At 38.1% G+C, this 24,664-nt stretch overlaps 1 protein-coding gene across 1 annotated transcript in view; it reads left to right on the top strand.

Moving 5' to 3' along the window:
- Positions 1-3,885: 3,885 nt before the first annotated feature.
- The window catches only part of LOC122792730, a 1,288,351-nt gene continuing 1,267,572 nt past the window's right edge, over positions 3,886-24,664 (top strand). Inside the window, exon 1 of the mRNA XM_044060312.1 lies at positions 3,886-4,320. The gene's annotated coding sequence lies outside the window, so the exon portion shown is untranslated. The remainder of the gene's footprint in view (positions 4,321-24,664) is intronic.

Below are 24,664 nucleotides of genomic sequence, written 5' to 3'. Positions count from 1 at the left end.
GTTTAGTTAGGTTCTGTTTTACTGGTAAGTACAAAACCTAGAGTCCTCCTCTTTTGTCCAGTTGTCTTTCAAAGACCTAACATTGTTTATGTTGGGTTAGGTTGCACTGGCTGATCCTCCCCCTGACGTGGTGCTGGATCATATTCTCTTCTGTTACGGACAGAGCTTGGAGGGGCTAGCTCCTACAGGTTTTTTGAGACATTAGAAATGGAACTTCTGTGGCTGGTTGGGGATAACATGGAACATCTAGATATGAAGGCATTTGATATGATAGCTAAAAAAGGACTACTCTGTGGCATGTCTGTTGTAAGGACCTATAACTTTTTACTAATTTGTTCATATTAAAGTGGTGTCATCCATAATAAGCTTCTATGTTAGAAGTCCCTTTTTGGGATGAGAATGCTTAAGTTTTAAACGTGTTAATTCCTATTTGTTTGTAAAACTGTGCACCTTTGGATACTGTTTCAAACATTTCTACATTCTACATTTACAAAAATGTGTATTTTTGTTGCCTTTTAAGGTTTTGGGAGCTATGACCTAGAGACAGGCTTGGTTCAGAGGGTAGCCTTATTCAAATAAGATGATTACCCAGAACAGGAGCCTTCGCATTCAAATGGTGGTCCTACCTGAGAAAGCAGTGAATGTTCTGATCATAACATAGATAGATGCAAAACAGAATGGAGAAGAGGGCTTTTTAATTTATGGTATATGAGACCCCTGTCATTTGGTCTTGGGATGTGAGAAGTAAAAGGTTTCCTGTCTTTAATATGTGTGGTCAGGGGTAGAGGTTTACTTTTAATGAAGAGTCTATCAGGGGTGGATTCTCTGAGAAATGTTAGTCTGTTTGATAAATTGCTTACAGAAGAGTTCTTGACTTTGCATGAAACCTTATACTCTACAGACAAGGATGTATCCAGTAAGACAGTTTTCTGGCAGACCTGTACCTGTAGCAAAGTGGAGGTGTCTATTTCTTTCCATTCTGGTATCTCCTTCAAAAGTATTTATTCCTCCTTATGTAGAGTTCTAGTCTGTAACAATATGTTGGGAACTGAAGCAGCCTATCCAAGTTTGTAGCAATCTGGATGTTGTCAGTTTGATTTGTGGTATCATAGTGAGTAGCACTGGGGTTTTAAAACAAAGAGTTTGTTTTAAACTTAGACTGTATTTGGAATTGAAAGGAATCTCAAATCTCAGTGGGCAGTGTGAGATGCTTTATGAATTCAATGATTCAAGAAAGAGGGAGTCTTTATCCATTTAAAGAAACATGTCTCTCTCCAACATTTTTTTTCTAGTAGTCAGAAGTGAAGAAAAATGAAACATAATGTCAGATTTGTCATGCCAAGATAATTTTAAAATAGAAAAAAAAACAGAATGATAACCGAGTCAGAATTTGATGAATGTCTATTGATATACTTTGTTCAAACCTCATAGGAGATTTCTGAGTTTTCAAGAAGGGAGTCAGAACTTTGAATGCTGTCCTTAGTTTACTGTCAACGTCTTACACATTTATCAGGTGTGTAACTGCAGGTGGTAGTGACTCTGATATCATACCTCTCAACCTGTTAGTGCAAAAAATCTGGACAAAGCCTAAAATAACGAGGGCGTACATTCTAAATATTGTTCTTGTACACTTAAAAAGGAGCTAGAATAACAGTGTTTGTGCTAACAGGCATTTTCTGAAGGATACGCAGTTTGAAACTCAATTGTAAGTTATTTATCAGCGATTTCACAGAAAAACACAAATTATATGAGTAATAGACCAAAATATGGGTGAAAATCTGGACAGTTGAGAGGTATGACTGAGATTCAAATTAAAAATCCATTTTATTACTGAGCTTAAAGAACTAAGCACATTGCAAATTAAAAGAAAGTAGTAAAGTAACATTCAAGCAAGAAATTAATGGTTGATCAGCTCAGCTTTGAGAATTAGTAATATCAAAGTTGATGACAGTTATATTATCAAAATAGGTTAATCCAGAAATATAGGACCCTGGGAGACATGTTAAAACCACCTATTGTTGGGAATTTTCAGAACCACCACGGTAGTATTTTCCAAATGTACTTGATACAAAGTGCAGTAAATCAAGTTTCAGGCTGCATTTTTTTTGGTTCAAACTAAATTATAACATATGCACATGTTTATCAGGTACAAGGGGACAGATTAACAAACCTAATTGGGGTGGCATTGATTAGATGATAACAAGAGGACATTGTGGACTACAGTGTCCATTTATAAGTAATGACCACTCCAACATTTTACATCTTTTGAACTAAACTCAAACATATTCTGACATAGAAAGTCAGTGATTTCAAAGACAATGGACTGTCATTACTATTGTCTTGGAAGTGTCAGGTCTGTACTAATTGTTTCATCTCCACACATGGATATGCTCCAAGTCATGTACAATGCAAGTGATGACTGTCATGTGTTCATGATGGAAGGAGAGGTATACCTGTTTGTTGTCTGCATATTAGTGTAATGGACATCACTAAATCCTTCAGTAATATTTTGCTATGGCAGTAGGTATACTATGGATAACAGTGAGCCCAATATTAAGTGCGGGTTTTATATATGTAAGTGGTAATGCACTTCACTAAACAAGGACGGCAGCGGTGGTGCAGCGGTTAGCATTGTTGCCTCACAGCAAGAGGCTCTCCAGTTCGGTCTTTGGCTGGGGTGTCTTCTGTGCGGAGTCTGCATGTTCTCCCTGTGGTCGTGTGGGGTTTCTCCGGGTGCTCCAGTTTCCTCCCACATCCCCAAATACATGCTGCAGGTGGATTGGACACCCTAAAATTGGCCCTAGGGGTGAGTGTGTGCCTTCTGTGGAAAGCTGGGCTGGCAACTCGACACTGTAAAAACTTCACTGCCAATCAAAAGCGGACAAGGTGATCTGCTGTGGCGACCCCTAACTGGGAAAAGCCGAAAGAGATAGAGAGACTGCACTTCACTAAACACTTTAAGTATTGCAAAACTGTGTATATAACTTTAATACACTTGTAGTCATGTGCAGTAAGTCTGTATTCCTCACAAAGTACTGTGTGAGTAAATCTGAATATGAGAATTGATAAACTATACTTATGTAAAAGTAACTCAACAGTAACTAGTAACTTTAGTTAGTAACTAGTAATAGGAATATATTACTTTTTTTAGAAAAGTAATAAGTAATAGTAATTTATTACTTTCACTTAAAAGTAACTATTAATAGTAACTTATTCCTTTTATAAGTAACTAGCAACACTGACTTCTCAAGGGAGACTTATGCCTGGGCTACAGAACAACCCAAACCTAATGAACTTATTGCATATCTGTAAATCAAATGGGTCTAGGGCTACCCATTCCAGGAACTTACATATGGCCTGCGATTTAAACAGAACATGCTGGATGGACAGATTTATCTCCCAGCGACTGCCCCATCTTTGGAACAGCCTACCACTTCATGAGAAACAGAAAACCTCTATGAAACTGTTCAAGAGGAACCTGGACGAGGCACCATAAATTCTTACTGGACTACTACCCACAACCCTGCTGGACATGGGCGGTCGTCATCACTAAATGTAATCATGAGTATTGACTGATACTTCTATGGTATTACATTGCGTTGAAACGGTTAGGCTTAAAATGACCTCCGGGTTAATAGCCTAGTAATCTCCAATGATAAAATGGTACGACACAAACTGAGATACAGACACAAAAAAAAATGGAAAGACGCTTCCAACATTTTTTCTGGCAGTACATTTCAGCTTATTGTAAGCAAAATCTGATAAAGGAGTGTGTTGTCTTAAGAGACCACAGAAAAGTGTACGATATTGAATCAGTCATACAATGCCCCGACATGGTTGGGTTTACCACGTGCTGTTCGCGCCTTTAACTTTGTCGCGTAATAATCAGTATGTCGTTGGGTTACTTTTTAGTAATCTTGACATAGGGATGGGGCTGAAATTAAGTGTGTAGGTATTAAATGTTTAAATATACTTGCCTGAAAACGACTGAGAATTAGGATAATTCCTTCTAATTCGGTGATTTCAGAGAGGAACGTGTAAAACTGTTGTGTTTCTTCACTTTCGGGTGTGGCCTGGTGGGCTCAGGTGTGGTTGATTAAAATGTCACGACTTTGAAGGTCAGGGTATCTTTAAAGAGCTGTGACGGAGGAAAGGGGCGCTTATTTAATCTGAACGCAGGTGTCAACTAGTTGTCGAAGATATTACATCTTAAACGCCATTGTTAATAGGACGTTGTTTACGCACGAATTAATTGATATTAAAAACCACTGTTGCGTCTTATTAAGGACTAATAAGAGTGACGGGACGGCAACCTTTAAGGTAAGGGACTGAACTGTTATTTTAGATTAAAATGGGGACGTAGTTATATGTTTTAAAATGCATTTTTTGCTCTAGAACTATTATACTCCTATCCAGTACGTAACCAAATCAATATACACGTTGCTTGCTTATGTCTCAAACATGATACACGTTATGTGGGGATGCAAACCAGCTTAATTCAAGGAGTATTTTATAATGTAGTTTCATATTATACATACATTAAAGCTGTGAAGACCAAAAATTGTGCTGTCGTAACCAGGTCAAGTACAACGTCATTAGTATAGGCAACTATAATAGTAGCTAATTTGTAATGTGAAAGCAAAGGCGCCTGCCTGTATGTATATGCGCATGTGTGTATGTATATATATATATATATATATATATATATATATATATATATATATATATAATACACACGTGTTGGAAATTTGTTCGTTATTTGTGAGTTTTTTTTTTAATGTTTTGGTAGAGATAAAACATGCTCATGTGGTTAACATGTTAAGGAGGAATCGGTGCATAGCTCTCAACTTCTAGCTCCAAAATATGGAGCACTCCCTCTCATGTGCAGAACACTGGCAAAACGTGAAAACACCGAAAGTAACTAGCAAACTCATAGCATAATTCAAAACTCCTAATTTAAGCGTAAGATGCAAAATAAGAAACATACCTCTTAAATAAGGTACACTTGAGTGGTATGAATCCATTATTCAGAATGCATCTGCATTATTAAGAGACGCGTAGCGTTTTTAATAAGTGTATAAAATGTACATTATTTCACTGGGAATACTGGAGTACTACAGAAAGACAGAAGCACGTAGTTTCATAATGATGGCTGTTGGTGGAAACCGGACACATGCTAGTTTGTTGTATTCTTTTCGGCACGGTTATGGAATGTGCTCTCTATGGAGTATTTGGACGATCACAAATGCCCCATTTCATGTGGCTGGGCAAGCATTGGGCCACTGCAGAAGTAGTGAGAGGGCTGTGGGCACATTGGTATGTTGCATCTAAACTCGCTGTGCCTCTGTCACAGTGTTTTTCTTACAGAAGGAAGATGGAAAGATTTAGGATAGGCAACAGTTTAGTCCCACAGCCATTATTGGCTATATGACTGTCCTCTCCATCAGAAAAAAAATGTCAGGGCATTGGAGGTCCAATCTTTTATTATAGTCGTATTTTCTGTTTGTTTCAACATCAGCTACCATTTTGCAAAAATGTGTGGAGGAACCCTTACCTGTCAACCTCTAAGTGCAAGAAATCTGGGCACAGTCTAAAATAATGGGATAGAAAGGCCCAAAATTGGGACAGATTTTAAATATTCTTAAAAATGTAAAACGTTGCTAGAATATCAGGATTTGTATAATCATGCATTTTCTGAAGGATATAAAATCTAAAATTCAGATGTTTGTCATTTAGTGGATTAAATCCTCAGTTATTTGCTAGAAAAACAGTTTTTTATGAGGAACAGACCAAAAATATGGGCCACAAATCTGGACATTCTGAGAAAGTCTGTATAGTTGAGAGGTATGGCCTCTTACACAGGAAGACATTAGAACATTGATAGGCTGTGGTGTTTGCTGATTTTTGGGTTATAGTCTTTTTTTTTTTCTGTTTGGAATATCATCTGCTCTGTTTTGAAAAGTGAGTTACATTAATGTAATTGGGATGTTGAATAGACAGTATTGTCTGGATTTATTTTGTGGTATCTTCCTGATTGTGTAGCTCAGCTGTTTACTTACTTTTTTTGTTGTCTATCCCATGTTCGAACTGCTTAGCTACAGAATAATTTAAAGGTCTTTGTTGCTGGTAGTCCCTGTTCATTAATACTAAAGTGATAAGTTCTTCACAAGTGTTTTCCTACTGAATGTTGGGGTACATGTGTGCCTCACTGATTTGTTTCACAATGAAATCTGGTTTGGAAGCAGTGCATCTTAATGATCCTAACGCCCCATTTAGCCATGCTGTGCCACTTCAGAATTCAAGTTATGGTTTTAAAGTAGCCATACTATTCGTTAAAGTATTGTTTTCTTATAGTGTTGTGCTGTGCTTCTTGTTTGCCCTTTTACTTTTTCACGGTATGTAGAAGGGTAAGGGGAGCAGACTTTTTATGTAGTCTTTTCTATTCAGGTGTTAAATGTTTAACTCTGCCGGATTATTATGTTTGTCTGCTTATTGTGTTTAATCATTGTTAATTGACAGAGTATAGCTGTCACAAGTAACTGCCTCAGTATAGCTTTTTTGCTTCTTCTGGGGAAAGTAAGGGAGTGCATGCTGGTTCCTATGGCTGGAGCGCTTGCTTCAAAGGGGAAAGGCAAGGCTGTCCTGAGGGGTTACATAACTTGCAAAAGCTAGCTGCTGATGCCTATTGCACATCAAATCCTGAGAAAGTCACTATAGTATACTACAACGCAAACAACATTAGTATTCCTGAAATATTGAAAACTCACTTTGGCTTTATTTTGTGGTGCATTCCTGGACTGTATGACTCAACTTATTCTCCAGGCCACTCAGTTGTCACTTTTGTCAGCCACTCTTTCTGGGTTGAGCAGTTATGTCCTCTTTTGAGAGGATAAAGCATTGAATTTGCAAGTACTGTTACTAGTGAATTTGTAGGAATCTTTTTGAGGCTGTTGTAGTGGGAAGGCCTTATTCAAGTTTGGCTGTGACTACACCTTTCTCAGTAGCTATTCTCTTGTCAGGGGAGAGGGATGTAGGAAATTCTTTTGCATAAAGACATTTTAGTGTGGTATTATGTATATGCTGTTGAAAATTAAGATTTTTGTTTCACCATACTCCTAGGTATATGAAGCGTGGGGATGGGTTTCGTGGATTTTAGACTGGTTACATTGTTTTGCCATTGGCTGATTTTATTTTAGTCCAAAAATATGGGTTTAGTTTATTTTTTACATTTTGGATTAGACAGTTGAGTGAGAGCTTGTTCTAGTTATTTTTTATAGTGAACTGGGAAGTATTTACTCTCTCTAAATTAATTTATCAGCAAATTTGAATTTTAGGAAGGTCAGAAGGAAAAGTTTATTGATGAGAAAATAATAAGAGATAAAGCGCAGTTCTTGACGGGTGTGGAGGCAGAAGATCCCATTTGTACTTGATTTTAATGTTATAAATATTTTACCAAGAGCAGGTAGAATAAAACAGTCTGAAGTCACTAGCACAAATAAGTTTGTAGCGTTTTGGTAAAGGTCTGACAAGTGCAAGCTTCCATTCTTTAGGCATGGTGATGCACAAATTTTGTATAGGTGAAGTTGGGTGTCTGTACATAGGATGAACTAAAGCATTAAGCCGTCTGCTTCTGTTGGTTCATGAGCATAATCTTGGTCTTTTATTACTTTGAATCTGAAAGGTGGGTGGATGGAGAAAGTTTAGAATTAGCTTGGTTGGAAAATTGGACATAATGAGGTGATCAGGGAAAAGAGGAAAATTATTTGAGGAATCCATGTAGACAAAGGGCTTTGAAAGAAGTTGATGCAGTGTCTGTATTTGGTGTGGTTTGGGTTTAGAACACCTGTGATATTGTTTTCTAGTTTTCAGAAGTATATTATTTCACATGATCTTCACTGTCCTTATACTCCAAACCACCTAACATCGATCAAAATCAGCTGTATAATACTACCTTCTATTCCTCTAACAAATTCTCAGCTTTGCCAGTCTTTCCCCATTAACTTCGAAATTGCCTCTAACCGCTGTAACACTACTCATATAGGCTACGTTCCATATACACGTGTTCAGCTTTATTCAAAATTCCAAGCGTTTCTCAAGTACATCAAACTCCTAAGCTCTCAAAATGTCTTTTTAATACTTCACAACTAAAATTCAGCAGAGATATTCACCCTAATCCTGGTGCCAGAAATGCTCAACAACAACCTGCCACCCCCACCCCACTCCCCTGTACTGGAATTCCAGCTTCCCATAAAGGATCTAACCTTCTACGTAACATTAATGTCAAGAGCATAGTTAACAAGGTACACTATCTTCATGCCTGCCTATCTCAATACATTGCCATACTTGCACAAACCTGGCTGAAGCCTGAAATTAATAACAATGAAATTCTCTCTCCAGGATATAACCTACACAGATGTGTAAGGAAAAACAAACTTGGAGGTGGAATAACCAAGTGTATAAACAAAATTTAAAATTAGAACTTTGCATTCCTGAATTTAGTAACGTTGAGATAATATTTACCAAACTTGGAATCGGCGAGATAATATTTACCAAACTTGGAATCGGCTGCAATTAATACCGCTTGCATTCCTCCTGACAGTAACCCTAACATAATCGAGGAAGTTCTTCACTGGATATCTTTAGCATTCTCACAAGAAACCATCATAATTGGAGACTTCAGCATTGATTGTTCCTCCTATATCTCAAAGAATCCCACTAATTTCATTAACCTACAAAATGCGACAAGAATAGACAAAGCCAGCAAAAGACAATCGACACTAGATTGGATCCTAACTAACAAACCTTCTCAAGCCTTCCAGTCAAGTTGTCTTCCCCAATAGCAACAGTGATCATCTCCCTGCATACTTACTTGGACATCATTTTAATCCCCCAGACATACCTTCTATCGTAAAATCCGCAACAAAAAGAACTTTAATGCTCAAGCATTTATTTCATTCTTACAACTCTGTGACTGGACCCCACTCAAAGCTCTTTTTCTTGATACTGCTGAACTGTTTTAATAACACCTTCCTTGATATACTAAATAGGGCAGCCCCTTAAAGAACTACTATAGTAAAATCTAACTATGCACCTTGGTTAACAAAAGACACTAAAAATCTACTCGGAGACAAAGCCTGGGAACTTTGGGATACCAACAAAAATCAAGTTAACCTAAATCACTGCAGACAACTTCGAAACAAAGCCAAGCGCCAGGTCAAACTTGACAAAAAAAAGTACTATACTGTATTACAGGAACAGCACTACAACAATCCCAAACAAGTTTGGTCTGCCGTTAAAAAAAACTTCAACCCAGTCAGTTATCCACGCCTACCCCTTCAACCACTAGCTATAATGACAACATTGCTGCAGAGTTCAACTCCTTCTTTACAAATTCCATATGCTCACTTTCCAGGTCCAATCTTAATACATCTCCAACTATCCCAACTATACCAGATGAAATCAGTGACACTTTTTCTTCTTTAAACCTCTACAAACGTATACCATAAAAATGCTCTCTAAACTTAAACACGCAACCCTTGGAGCTGCTGGCCTACCTACAGAATTCCTAAAAATAGCAGCAGATGCTATTGTCTATATATGCTTTCTATGAACACTACATTCCCTTAGTTTGGAAACAATTTTATGTTATTCTTCTGCATAAAGGTGGCAACTATACTGGGTTCTCTAACTACCAACCCATAGCTGTCTTACCGCCCCTATCCAAATTATTAGAAAAATGTAGCCACATGTAACTTTTAAACTACCTATTAGCTAATAAACTCTTTATCTAACACAGCACAGATTTAGCCCTAACCATAGTACCACAACTGCCCTTCTAAGTTTTAATAATACCAGCAACCAATTTACAAATAATGGAAAACTTGTATCTTCCATCTTCTTAGATCTATTCAAAGCTTTTGATACCATCTCCCATCAGAAATTTCTTGCTGAAGTTTCCACCTTAAAACTTAGCCAGTCTTCTCTTGCATGGTTCCATAGTTAGTTAACTGGCCAACAACAAGCTTTCAAATGGCAACAAGAACTCTCGTCCCTCCTCCAAAAAAGGAAGGCAATCTGGTTGTCCTCTGCCATAAACAAACTATACAACGGAAGGAAGAGACTGTTGCAGAAAAGAGGAAAATCCCAGGATGCAAAAAAACTTCCTTGCCAGCCTCAGTAAGAAGCTGAGAGCTCTCATAAAATTCTCCACAGCTAGTTACGAAAATAAAATTGCCAAAAATTCCAAAGACAACTACAAGGCATTCTATAGTTACGTCAAGAATCTGAATGGCAGTGCTCAGATCTGCTCTGAGCTGCAACACAATGGCATTAAAATACTAATCCCAAGGATATTGCCAATATCCTGGCAGATCGATTTAGTGCCAATTTTACCCCCCCTCTCACCCCCTAAAGGGTCTATCTCAATACAAAAAGATTGCCAAATTCCGGTAATCACGGCCACACAGGTAGAAACCGCACTCTCCAAAGCTAAGAATACGGCATCCATGAGTCCAGATGACATCCCGGGCTGTGTACTACATGAACTAAAAAATGAACTACAAAATGAACTGGCACCTCACCTAAGTGTCATGTTTAATCATAGCCTCACCTCAGGCTTCATACTGGAACAACAGGAAGCAACCAGGAAACAAACAACAACACAATATCCACCAAAAAGATTTAATAAAAACTGAATGAACTCTCTGACGTCTCGGCCAAAGCCTTCAAGGAGAATAACATGCTTTAAGTGACACAGCAATATATACAAAAGCACTAGAATAATTATACAATTAATCAATTTGAAAAACATCTTAATGAGATAATGCCTTCCAATTGAGCTCTTCAAAAGGAGACATAGTTTTAAATTTTAAAATATAGACAGCCTCTTTTTGCACTAAAAGAGTTTTAATGCTAATATTGTTAAACAAAGAAACACAAATTTGTTCTAATACTGTCCTTTTCAAGCCTTCACTACATTTATTATGAAATTCTGCAAAATGTACTGCTACAGGACTATCCATTTTAGAATTCCTAATATCCCTAACATGTTCTAAAAGTCTAGTTTTAAATGCCCTTTTTGTCTCTCCAATATAAAATTTGTTACAGGGACATTGTAAAGTATATACAACACCAACAGAGTTACAATTAAAGAAACCATGACTATTAAATTTAACATTATTAATTAATTCAAAATTAGTTACAATGTGCTTACAAGCTTTACACTTCCCACAAGGGAAAGTTCCAACTCTAACAGGTTCTCTGTACAATTTTAAAGAGGGCATAACAAACCTGGCTTTAACCAAAAAATTTCTTATATTTTTACCTTTACGGTAAGAAAACTTTATATTCAAATTTAGCCATTGTTGCACATTCCTTAAAGAACATAAATAATGCCAGAAGCGGCTAACTATATCAAGAAAATGTTTAGTAAAACAGCCAAATGTAGTTACGAAATAAATGCTATCCTTATCTTCCCTTAAGCTACTCTGTCGTATTAAATCCCACCCCACAGTATTACTATTGCTATCATAAATAGATTTTTCAACTGTGGGTTTAACCCCTGTAAGCAATCTTATAAAGCCTTTGTTCAAAGTATCTTTACTATATCCTCGGGTTAAAAAAGAATTAACCAAAGAACTCATTTCTTTATGGAAAATGTCAGGTCAATTACATAATCTATGAATGCGTAGCATTTCACCATAGGGTAGAGCATTAATTATATGAGAAGGATGCCCACTGGTGCCATGTAAATATTGGCATATTCCTTCAAATTTTTTATTAGGAGAAGTAACAATATTTTTACCATCAGATATATCTAATACCACATCTAAAAATGGAATAACATGTCCAATATTCAATCCATCAAATTTTATCGAATATTTATTAATATTAATATCATTAAAGAATTTCATAATTTCTTCCTTATTACTATCAACCAAAAATATTAAATCATCCACATACCTAAAATATTTCACAACATGTGTCTGAAAAAATTTATGCTTATAAATAACTTCCAATTCAAACAATCCCATAAACAGATTGGCGTACATGGGGGCAAATGAAGCCCCCATGGCTGTACCCTGCAATTGATGGTATAAAACATTATTAAACTCAAAAAAATTATGAGTTAAACAAAAATGAACCAATTCAATAACATATTCGGTGGCAGGAAAATCTCCTAAAAAAAATCTAATAGCCTCCAATCCAAACTGATGTTTAATATTGCCAATATCCTGGCAGATCGATTTAGTGCCAATTTTACCCCCCTCTCAAATTTTACCCCCTCTCACCCCCTAAAGGGTCTATCTCAATACCAAAAGATTTGGCAATCACAGCCACACAGGTAGAAACCGCACTCTCCAAAGCTAAGAATACGGCATCCATGAGTCCAGATGACATCCCGGGCTGTGTACTACATGAACTAAAAAATGAACTACAAAATGAACTGGCACCTCACCTAAGTGTCATGTTTAATCATAGCCTCACCTCAGGCTTCATGCCCACTGAGTGGCGCACAGCTACAGCTATCCCACTCCACAAGGGGGGATCCACCTTGGATCCCTGGAACTACCGTCCCATCAGTCTGACGACCCTGATCTGCAAGGGCATGGAACGGGTTATCATGGAACTTGCAAACAAAGACATTGACAACCTTCAAACATGGACCCCACCCAATTTGGGTTTGTGAAGGGCCGATCTTGTCTCCTGAACCTGACTGACGACTTCTAATCAGTCTCCAGCGCTGCGAACGAGGGTAACGAACGAGGGTAAGGTGGTCCACACAGCCTATCTGGACCTCGCTAAGGCCTTCGACACAATCCCTTCACTCTGGAATCATTGATAAACTTACTAAGCTGGGCATAAATCCCTACGTCACTCGATGGGTTGCCAGCTGGCTTGCTGACAGAACCCAGACTGTAAAAGTAGCTGACTCCAAATCCAGCTCCAGACAAGTGGAGTACCTTGGGGTTCAGTCCTGGGTCCGCTCTTGTTTGGCATCTCCTTCTCTGAAGTACAGGCCAACACTAAGGGACTCTTGCTAACAAAGTTCACAGATGACTGCAAATTGGGAGCCATTGTTGAATCCCCAAATGATGTGGCTATTCTACAAAAGGGCCTTACAGAAACAGATGCTTGGTGCCAGAGCCATGGGCGTATAGTTATCCCCTTTGGGGAAAAAACATGTACCCATGAATTGCCACATAGGTGGCAGTACACTAAACACCAAAAGTGTGATGAGAGACTTGGGGACAAAGGTGGACAGTGGTCTCCCCTTCGATAACCACATCGCCACAACAATCAGGAAATCTTTCTATGTGGTACACCTCATCAGCAAGGGCTTTTCATCCAGAAAAAAGGAGGTCATTGTCCCACTGTACTCATCCCTCATTAGACCCGTTATAGAGTACAACGCCCCGTTTGGTACATATCTCACAAGACATCTGCAACAGCTGGAAAGGCCGCAGAAATACCTCACTAAAAGAATCATAGGCCTACAGCAAATACCCTATGCTGACAATCTAAAAAAAACTCCAGCTATACTCTGTGGCATATCGTCTACTCAGAGGCGATCTCTGTTTAACATACAAGGCCATGTCAAACCCTGAGCTGTTGGACATGCTCCACTTAAAGAAATCCCAATCCCTCAGAGCCTCATGCTCCAGGGATCTAAACCTTGTCATCACAATGAACAAAACATGCTGGAGAGAGAGGTTCCTGACCCCAGAGACTCCCCATACTCTGGAATAGATTGCCCGTGCAATTCAAGCAGAGCGCCTCCTTGGCCCTCTTCAAAAGGAACCTTGACGATTGTATGGGAGATAGGAAATTCACCCTGGGGACCACGTCATTCGCCCTGCTAGATAGGGGGGGGACCACGTCATTCGCCCTGCTAGATAGGGGTCCAGGGAAGTAAATTTATTGTGGGAAGAAATATCCAGGGAATTGTTATGGCTAGGCTTGTATAGGCCCTATGGCCCATAGCCTAGTACCAACCTATGAACCTATTACCTGTCAACATGGGGGTGCCCCAAGGTTCAATTCTAGGTCTTCTACTTGTTTTAGTATTTTTACTGCATACATCTACTCCCCAAGCTTCCATAGTTCAATACACAGATGATTCTACTCTTATCTGCACTGCATCTTCCTTAAAACAACTTGACTACAACACAACAGTCTTTTTAACTATCAAATCCTGGTAATCTGACTCGCAACCGATTTCTGAACCCACCGAAAACTAAACTGATGCTGTTTCTCCTAAGTCAGTCATGAGATCGCCCAACTCCATTCCAAATATATTCTTCCAACACCATAACAGCCTTATCTCAAACAAAATTATTATGCGTCCAAATTGACAATAACTTGAAATTCAACACACCTATCTCATTCCATCAAAAAGACACACATTCAACTAGGTTCACTGTATAGAATCAAGCCTTTCCTCACTACAATTCAGGCATTTGCCAGAACTTGTGTACTTTCCACCCTATTACATGCCTGTCCTATCTTCACAAACCTAAAGAAAACTGATGTATCCAAGCTTGAAACCTGTTTCAATAAAATATATTCGCTACAAACTCCCCACATAGGTCTCACCACTGCTCTGCCTTACAGCAAGTCAACTGGCTAGAATTACCCTATTCTTAGTTCACTACTGCTCACAGACTGGTATACCAACCTTATAAAATTCCTGCTCTTCAACTAATGCTTATACTAACCTCAAATAAATCTATTACAGATCTCCAAATCCAACAGTAGTGGAGACTCTGTCTACTCTAACTTCATCTCCAAACTATGGAATTCTATCCCTCTGTCATCATAACTATTTTGCTGACCCAACTCACTTTAAAAAGCTACTCTGGGTATTCCTCTGTAACAACTGGCTCTGCTCATGCACTACTCCTGGCTAAATTCTATTCTCCTTGTCTAGTTCTATCTTATCCAGCTACTTTTCTACCATTCTGTGTCCACCATATGTAACTTAACTTGTTGTTTTATCTCCTATCCCCCCTCCTCATCTGTATTAATTTATCCATTTAACTTCTCTTCCCTAAATATCCCCTTACTAGTAGATATTAACTCTCACTGTTCTCTCATCTATTTACCTTGACATTCATTCACTTCTCTCCATCTCCCCTAATATTCCTTCTGCTTCCTCTATACTCTTCTCCCATCCCTTCCCTGTTCTACTTGACTCTACAGTTATTTCACTTCTTCAATATTTACACTTGCATTTGGGAGATTATGTCACTCACTTTTCTGATGTCTATTTCGGTACTCCTGTGCTGTTTTGAAATGTTGATTGTGTACTTATCTGACTTTATTAACTTCCTGTATAATTTGTCACATTATAGTCAACGTAACAAACAAATAATTTGTTGACTGCTGCGAATAAAGGCTTGGATTCCTTTCTAGAATACATTTTTTGGCTGTTTAGTGTAGAGGTTTGAGATGCTTTCATGGTTTTTAAGCTCAGTGAACTTCTGCCAGGAATGGGAGAAAAACAAGGTTCTCCAATTATAACAAGCTTAGTCTCTTATAGGGCTTTTTGTTCCTTGGTAATTGTGTCTTAATGAAGTTTGGAGAGTCGTGGAAAATGTTTGTTCTGAAGATAAATTTCTGTCTGTAAGGGAAGGGGCTTTGATTAATATAGCAATAACCCACGCCTGGGTGTGGGTAATGCTGGATTTACCCACGGCTGGCGTGGTTTGGTCCCGAGGGCGAAGCCCGAGGGACCAAACAAAGCCAACCGTGGGTAAATATAGCATTACCCACACCCAGAAGTGGGTTATTGCTATTATACCATGACATTATTTAAGAAAAGAAACTATTACTTTTCTTAAATAATGGCATAGTATAATGCCTGTTTACTGCCCTTCCGCAGATGTCTGGCATCCGTGGCAGTTCTGATGTACTGCGCGTCTGCGCAGTACATCAGAGCTGTGGGCAAAAGCAACTGAGAAAGCAAGATCTCCGTTGCTTTTTTTTTTACTGTTTCGCTATGTTAAATGGGTTTAACATAGCGAGACAGCTTTAAAATAAGCAACGGAGATCTTCTTCTTCTTTCGGCTTTTTCCCGGTTAGGGGTCACCACAGCGGATCACCTTGTCCGCACATTGATTGGCAGTGGAGTTTTACGGTGTTGAGTTGCCAGCCCGGCACCCAACCTTCCACAGAAGGCACACGCACACCTAGGGCCAATTTAGAGTGTCCAATCCACCTGCAGCATGTCTTTGGGATGTGGGAGGAAACCCGAGCACCCGGAGGAAACCCACGTGACCACAGGGAGGACATGCAGATTCTGCACAGAAGGCACCCCAGCCGAGGATTGAACCGGAGAACCTCTTGCTGTGAGGCGGCAATGCTAACCACTGCACCACCGTGGCCGCCCCAAAATAAGCAACAGAGATGTCCGTTGCTTATTTTAAAACTGTCTCGCTATGTTAAACCCATTTAACATAGCGAAACAGTAAAAAAAGCAACGGAGATCTTGCTTTCTCCGTTGCTTTTTTTTTTTTAAACCTGTCTCGCTATGTTAAATGGGTTTAGCATAGCGAGACAGCATTAAAATAAGCAACGGAGATGTCCGTTGCTTATTTTAAAGCTGTCTCGCTATGTTAAACCCATTTAACATAGCGAGACAGTGTTTTAAAAGTAGAGTTATACTAATGGAAAAAAGTCCGGGCGACCGGACCTTTTTCCATTAGTATAACTCGATTTACAATGTGCACGCTGGCCAATCAGCGTGCACGTTTTTGGGGGGTCATGGTATAATAGTATACATTGCATTATTTGAGTGTTCATCTTTTAGGGCTGAGATGTTCTATATGGGTTGGATTAAGAAAGGGTTTAGCTGTTCTGTATGGTTTGGATGAAGAAAGTTCAGCTTAACATGCTTCAAGATGGCTACACACTGAACAACTGCTTAATTTCAACTCTGCCAATGTGAAAAAAGCTGAGAAAACAAGGTTAGTGAATTTGGCAGTTTGGGTGAAATTTAGATACTGGCTAGTAAGTTCACTGTCTGGATATCAGCAAGGAAGAAGTTTATAGAACTTGATAAAATAAACCAGAAAAGATTAAGAGAAAACACTGGCTGGGATTCAAGCTTCAGCTTTGGTAAAATAGATGGCTTCCTGTCCTTCAGAGAGAAAATAAATCAAATGTAATCTAGTGGGATTAAAGTAAATGAGTATAAAGGCTGGAAACAAATGAAATAAGCTTTTAACTAGCTGTTCAGATGAACTGATAAAACTGAAAAAATCAGAGGTTGAAATAAAGACAGAGTGCACTGGGAAAACCTGAGACTTCCTGCTGTACCATAGAAACTGGAATAAACAGATTGTATCAATTTTATGAAACTGTACTTGTGTTACTGTAAATGTGCCCTAACAAATGTTGCTGTGTATGTTCCAATCTGGTAATAAGAAAACAGCCATGGCTTTTATTATTAAAGATGCAGCCATACCAGGAGAGAGAGTTAATCCTGGAAAAACTACGGAAGAAAGGAAAAGTATTAAAAATTGGAGAGAGCAGACTCTCTTTAGAAAATGATTTATTGTACATCCGCCACACTAGAAGCAAGTTTATCCCAGCAATCAAGGAATGCTGAGAGGTGGGTGTAAGATTCAAGCTACTTTATCTTTCTGTCTTCATAATGTTTGTCCTGGAGCATTGAATACCTTTTGGAAAGCAGAACAGGCAGATGGTGAATCCAACAAAAAGTGAAGCAGAAGGTGAGTCTGCTTCTCATTCTTCTGACATTAAATCTTGTAGAAAGACTTTTTGAAACTGAAACCTATTCCATTGTTCCATAGGAAAATGTTTGAACCAGTCAGGAAGAAGACCAACACCACTGAAATTCACATTTGTGAAATATGGCTTTGCAAGAACATGTTTCTGAGAGACTTTAATTTTGTTGACTTTATTAAACCTGTAAGAAGACTGTAAAGCCACATACTCACATTGTCATTAATGTTTGGAGGGACATATAAATAAAACATTTTTTTTTTAGTATTTATATAAACATTGTGATATAAACTTCGTTATACTGTAAAACAGTTTTTTATATAGTGTGCAGTCAAGAGGTATTTTGTGTGTGTGGGTGGATGCGGGGTTGTCTTTTTAGTGACTTGTGTGTTGCAAACAAGTATGTTTTCTTAGTTGTAAACAATTTAGGCTTTACACTAACAAACAAAGAATGGCTGGATAAAAGCAAGTTTAAGTGTACAGATTATGTTATGTGTAGAATTTAAGATAATTTCACTTGTTTTACAAGGACAAATGACTAATGTCCTTGGTTTAAGATATAAACAAGAATTTTTGCTGCAAGCAGGTAGTCTTGAAACATAAGAGAAAATGAAAGTCATGAAAAAAAATGCTAATTTTATTGTATCTACAAAGATATTAGATTGTTTTTTATTAGCAAATACTCAGTGGGAGCCTGGAGCTGAAGGCAGTTAGCCAGGGAAAATCTGTACCTTGCTTTTTGAGTGAAATTACAATGATTCCTTCATGCATCTGCATACTTGTTGGCATTTTTTCCTCATTTCATACTATTTCTACATGCAGTGGAACTGTCTGCAGGTGCACTCAATTAATCTCTACAACTCTGAGCATTCTTTGCTGAGGGAAATGCAAAATGGTAGGCACTTCAGTGAAAAATAAAATTTGAAATTATGGGAAGTGAATGAGAGATAGTAGTCTCCCCAGCAGCCTTAATACTTTAATGCATTTAATAGAACGGTACACAGTTAACGGTAGCCAGTGCACTTTTGCTTAGGGTTAAAAGTTAATGCTTTCTGAAAGAGTGCAAGCTGTTTTTCAGTTTGGGAGGGGAATACATTTAACAAAAGAACAGGCAACAGTCAGTATATTTGGTAACACAGGTTGTAACATGCACTTCAGCAATGGTGACGTAAGTAATGCCTGTGGGTGCATTTGTTGATTTCGGGTGAATTTGTTGATTTCGGGTGATTGTTCCTGTCCAATGAGTTAAACCTAATTTGTTGAAAATATACATTGCTTTGTGAGTTTGTTCTAAGTTAATAGTGGATAGGGTGTGCTGAAAATACACTTAGTTTTTTGTTTCAGGGCTTTCATTAAAGCAAAAAAGTTTAGAAATATGTGTCAAAGGTTCAAGTGGAGATAAGAAGAAATAACTGTATAAAAGATCAAGCTGCCAGATATTGGTGTGTGCATGTAAGGCAACATTGGTAATACACATTACAAAATGTAATGCATAATAAGGGCGAATGGCTACTCTGTCCATATTATCTTGGAATGTAAATGGTCTTGCAGGTATTGCCAAAAATGATAGAGTTTTGAAATATGTTAAGAAATGTCAAGTGAATAGTGCTGCAGGAGACGCATTTGGAAACAAACGAGCACGTGGTTTGACGGAGAAAGGATTTCAGGATGGATATTCAACAGGATATTACGTCAAAAGAAAAGTAATAATACTGATTGCTACAGTGGCCCCAGTAATGATAGAAAAGGAAAAAAAGACAGATTTCTGGTTGCAGTGGGGTATTGGTAAGAGAGGTGGATTATGCTGGTGTGTATTTATATTCCACCCAAGACTGGTATTTTTGGAGGTTAAGAACATTTTGTAAGAAATAATCAGTTTTCAGAAGGGAGCACTACTTATAGGTGGGAACACTACTTATAGGTGAGGACTGGAAATTGATTTGCCATAGTGGGGTATGTATCAGAACCTAGCAGGAAAACTATAACACAAAAGGACAGATTTATGAAGAAATTTGTGAAGATATCTGGTATGGAAGACATGAATTCAATAGTAGGAACTTGGATAAGATTTGCATATTATTCCTCAAGGTGTAATAACTGGGCTGGCTAGAAATAGATATTTCACAGAAGCATGTGTATTTATAGGTTCATAGGTGTGTACTAGGCTAATGGCCTGGAGACTTTGCAAGCCTAGCCCATAGGATTACCCTGACATCGTGCCACCCAACCTCATTTCCCAGTGCCTCTGTCGAGTAGAGCCACTGGAGTGATCCCCGGGGTAAATTTTCCATTTCCTATCCACTCGTCAAGATTTCTCTTGAGGGCCAGTGAGGTGCTCTGTTTGACATGTATGAGAAGTCTATTCCATAGCATGGGCAGTCTCTGGGTTTAGTTGAAAGCTTCATCCCACATCTGATGGTGATTTGAGATCTTGCACCATTTTAAAAATTCAGGGTAATGAAGTAATTGAAGTAAAAATGAGACACCTTTACCTTCCTACCTACCTGTTAAAAACAGGAATTCAAGGAATGGAAAGTGGGAATTATTAGGGAAGATAAAAAATTCTTCAGATGAAATGGCTAGTGAGTGGGAGAAATGAAAACAGATTTTAAAAATAGGGTTGAATAATAAGAATTATTTGGAGGGGCTGATGAAGTTTAAAGTAGTACAGAATTGGGGAAATCTCACAGAACAAGAACTGCAGAGCGCTAAAGAGAAATAATGGGATTTTTGGATAATATGCACAAGTTTAGAAAGATTGCTGTTGAGCCGCTACTTTTTGATAACTAATCCAGATCACAAAAACTTTTAGTACAATGATTTAGATGAAAGGATTTGATGCTAAACTTGGGGAACCTATGATGAGAAACACATCCAGAGATCCAGTAGAGGTATTGGAGATATTTTGGAAATTTTATGAAAATTTGTACAAAGTTGAGGAATGTGGAAACCAGGAAAGAACACAAATGGAAATATTTATGGAAAACTTAATTAATGCCAAGGTTAGAGGAATACAGCTCAACAACTAATAGTTAAGATGGGAGGAAATGAAATAAAAATGGCAATGTATAATCGGTCTGGAAAGAAGTCTCCAGGAACAGATGGGGCCAGATAATCTGAAACACTTGCTCTCAATGCAAATCACTTAATTCCATGTAAGACCCATCTGTAAACAGGGTTATATTGGGGGTCTGATTCTAAAAGACCTGCTGTCAGTGATATTATTTTGTACTTGAGAAATCCCGAAAAGGATATTTTGGTGTTGTGGAACATTTTGAGACAGTTTCAGATTTTTTTAGGATATAAAATTTATGAAGACAGAATAAAGGCTGTAGCTGTAAATTAGGTACCCCCTCCCCACACAAACTGGTTTAGTAATACACATGGGGAGACAGTAAGACAAAGTATTTGGGAGTATGAATTAAAAAGGCTTCTGTTATGGCAGATGAGGATATGTGGGAAGAGACTAAACAAAAGATAACACAAAAACCTGAGTCAGGATGTTTTTGCTGATGGATGGTAAATACAAGTAGTGAAATATTTTTTGTCCCTTTAGTTTTATATACAGGTGAGGCATAATTTTATCGACCAGAGTAGAAGTTCTACCTCACCTGTATATAAAACTAAAGGGACAAAAAATATTTCACTACTTGTATTTACCAAGTTATGGACAGTAATTCATAAAGAATTGAAGGAATTTATCTGGGAAGAGGAGAGGCAAGACTTAAGTGGGATGAGTTGATCTACCTGATCGATCAAGGTGGTTTAGGATTGCCTGATTTGAAGGGATATTATAGAACTGTGGAGTTAAGGATGATATACAACACAAGCAGAATGTTATAAATTAAAGTGGAAAGGGATGATAGTGGAACGGAGTAAGTTCAAGAAAGAGAGGGTGGAATTTTGGATGCAGACCCTTAAGGAAAATAATAGCTATGGTGGTGCAGCAGTTACCGTTGTCAACTCACAGCAAGAGGTTCTCCCGTTCTATTCTCGCTTGGAGCACCTTCCGTGTGGAGTCTGCATGTCCTACCTGCGGTCGAGTGACGTTAAAGACATGCAGGTAGGTGCGAGCGGGAATGGGCGTGCCTTCTTTGAAGGTTGGGCGTCGGGCTGGCAACTCGGCACCATACAAATCCACTGCCAATCATGAGCAGACTGGAGTTCCGCTGTGGCGACCCCAAGACATTACTATCCTTAAGGAAAATAACCATTCAGAATATTATATTAATGGAAGTTATAGAGAGTATTCTAAGAACCAATCCAACATGGGAATGGACATTTTGGAAATGGGGATGACTGTTAAGTATGGGTACAGAAAACAGGCAAAGAGGGCTGGAATTTACTGGAGAAAACTGGTAAAGGATCCAAGGTGTATTGGGAGCAAATAAGGAAAGGTAATAGTGGGATGAGGCCAAGAAGAAGTTTAAACTGTTGGTTACACACTTCCTCACCACGGATTGCTGTCAGAGTATAGGCAAGGAGAAAGGGAGAGGGAAGTCCTAACCTGCTTTGGTAGAGTCTTTAGGCAATTCTGGAACTTAAGCTACTGTGAGAAAAGGGTTAATTAGTAGGGCATATAAAATATTACATGATAACTGTAAGAATGAATCAGAGGAAGTTAGAAAAAGATTGGGAAAAGTGACTGGAAAAGCATTTTACAAGGGAATGACTGGAAGCCGTATGTATGGCTCACTTGTATGCAACAAAGCCAGAAGGTTAGGATTTTTGCATGGAAGTGTTTGCCTAGGTATTTAGCTAGCCTAAGCAGGCTTAAAAGAGAAATTTTCCTCTGGTAGATGGCAAATGGTGGTGGTGTAATGAGAAGGAAGGGGTACCTGGGAACATGTGTTTTTGGGTGTGTAATGAGTTGGGAGATTTTAACAGTTCCTAATAGAATGCTCTGTTGTCAGAAATGAAAGAGCGAATGTCTAACTAAAGAGATTCTCTTTTAAACACCTTTATTAATTTATCACCTGTGATATAGACAAATTTACATTTTTATAAAAATAATCAAATTGTATTAAGTTCAAGTTTACAAACATTATAATTCAGATATATTGCTACATATTATATAACCTAAGCAACATTACATAAATGATTCAATTCATACCCTCTATACTTTTTTAAACGAAAAACACCTTTATTAGACAATCATATATTTGTATAACTGAAGACAAACCACACCGACACTAGCCTAGTTGCAAACATCACAAACCATACTGACTCCATTATACATCAGTTATAATGTACACAGTCATTTTCAGTCAAACATTACATAGTTCATTTAAGTCCTGCCTTTTTTTTAAACCTCATTCCTCCAATGTATTCCCACAATTCACATTTTTTCCTATGTAGTTTGCTCCTACTCTTTCCTGAAGATCTAAATTCCATTTGTTTTATCTCTGTTAGTATAGTCACTACTTCTAGTATAGTTTATGATTTTGATTCCATTTTCTAGTAATTGCTTTTTGGCAGCCACAGTAATTATTCACAGCAAGGCTTTATTATGTCTAGGCAATTCCGTTTCTGTATTATAGCTCAGAAAATCATCTCCCTCATCACAGCAATTTGCCCATCCTGCAGGGAATCCTTAAAGTCCAAACTTACAGCACTCCCAGAAAATATATTCCAAATTATCTCTTTTTTTCCCCATCAGACCTCCAACGTTTGCTGTCTACCTGAGGAAAAATTTTATGGAGTCTGTTGGGGTATAAAAATATTTATGTAAACATTTCCAAGCAAAAATCCTAAATCTAGGTTTTGTTGTGTATTTGGGAGACCTGCATATATCTTCCCATTGCTTATCCAGTCTCTCTTCCAACTCTTTTCTAACCTCCTCTGATTTGATTCTTATAGTTATCATTCAATATTTATGTGATCTACTAATTATTCCCTTTTTAATTACAGTTTCTGTTCTGGAGTCTACAAAAACTCTACCAGTGCTGGTCTTCCATTTACAACCCCCCTATTTCTTTGTATTTGCCTATACCCTTGTATCAATCCTTGATAGGGAAGGCAATCTCTAACCTGCAGTCCAAATAAATTCTTGGTGTCTTCCCATTCTTATCTTTCCCTGTCTAGTTATCTGCTCCCAATACCTTGGTTCTTTTTGCCAGTTTTCCTCCAATAAATTCCAGCCCCCTTTTGCCTATTGTCTGTATCTCTATATTCTTAATTGTAGTCCCAATCGGCAGAATCTCCTTTCTCCAGTCCTGTGTTGGATTAATACTTAGGATACTTTCTTCTCCTTTATAGATAATATTCTGTACGATTATTTTAATTCTCTTTAAAGACCTGCATCCAAAATCCCAGTCTCTCCTTATTCCTTTCCATTTTGAATTCTAGTTTTCTCTTTGTGCTGTGTATAGGAGCCTTAACTGTGTAGCTCAGAAATACCCCTTTAAATCAGATAATACCAGTCTGCCCTTCTGCTGGAAGAATCAGTTTATCCCACTCGACTCTTGCTGTCTTCCCTTCCCAGATAAAGTCATTCAGCCTCTTTATTAATTGCTAGCCACAACTTCTCCTCTGGTTGACGAAATATGCCTGATCTGTATAAGAGACTAATGGGACTAAAACATTTTAACTGCTTGTGTCTTGGTGTCCATATCCATATAACAAAGCTTCCATTTTCTCAGTTTTTGTATTTTTTGTTTAGTCTATTCCTACATATCCTTAGCTGACACACCAGAATAATTTTTAATCCATACTCCTAAATACTTCATTCTATCATCTCCTCATAAATACAGATATTGTGGAATCATTTCATATGTGGGTACATAATTTTACCACTATTGCCTTTGTTTTAGCTTCATTAATTTTGTATCCCAAAAAGCTTTGAAACTGTCTCAAAATGTTCCTCAACACTGTAGTGTCTCCTTCTGGTTTTGTCAGGTATTGCAAATAGAGCCAG

Source organism: Protopterus annectens, chromosome 2.part0 (assembly GCF_019279795.1).
Source record: "Protopterus annectens isolate FY-2018-M chromosome 2.part0, PAN1.0, whole genome shotgun sequence".
Lineage (NCBI taxonomy): Eukaryota > Metazoa > Chordata > Ceratodontiformes > Protopteridae > Protopterus > Protopterus annectens.
This window is presented reverse-complemented; position numbering and strand designations above follow the sequence as displayed.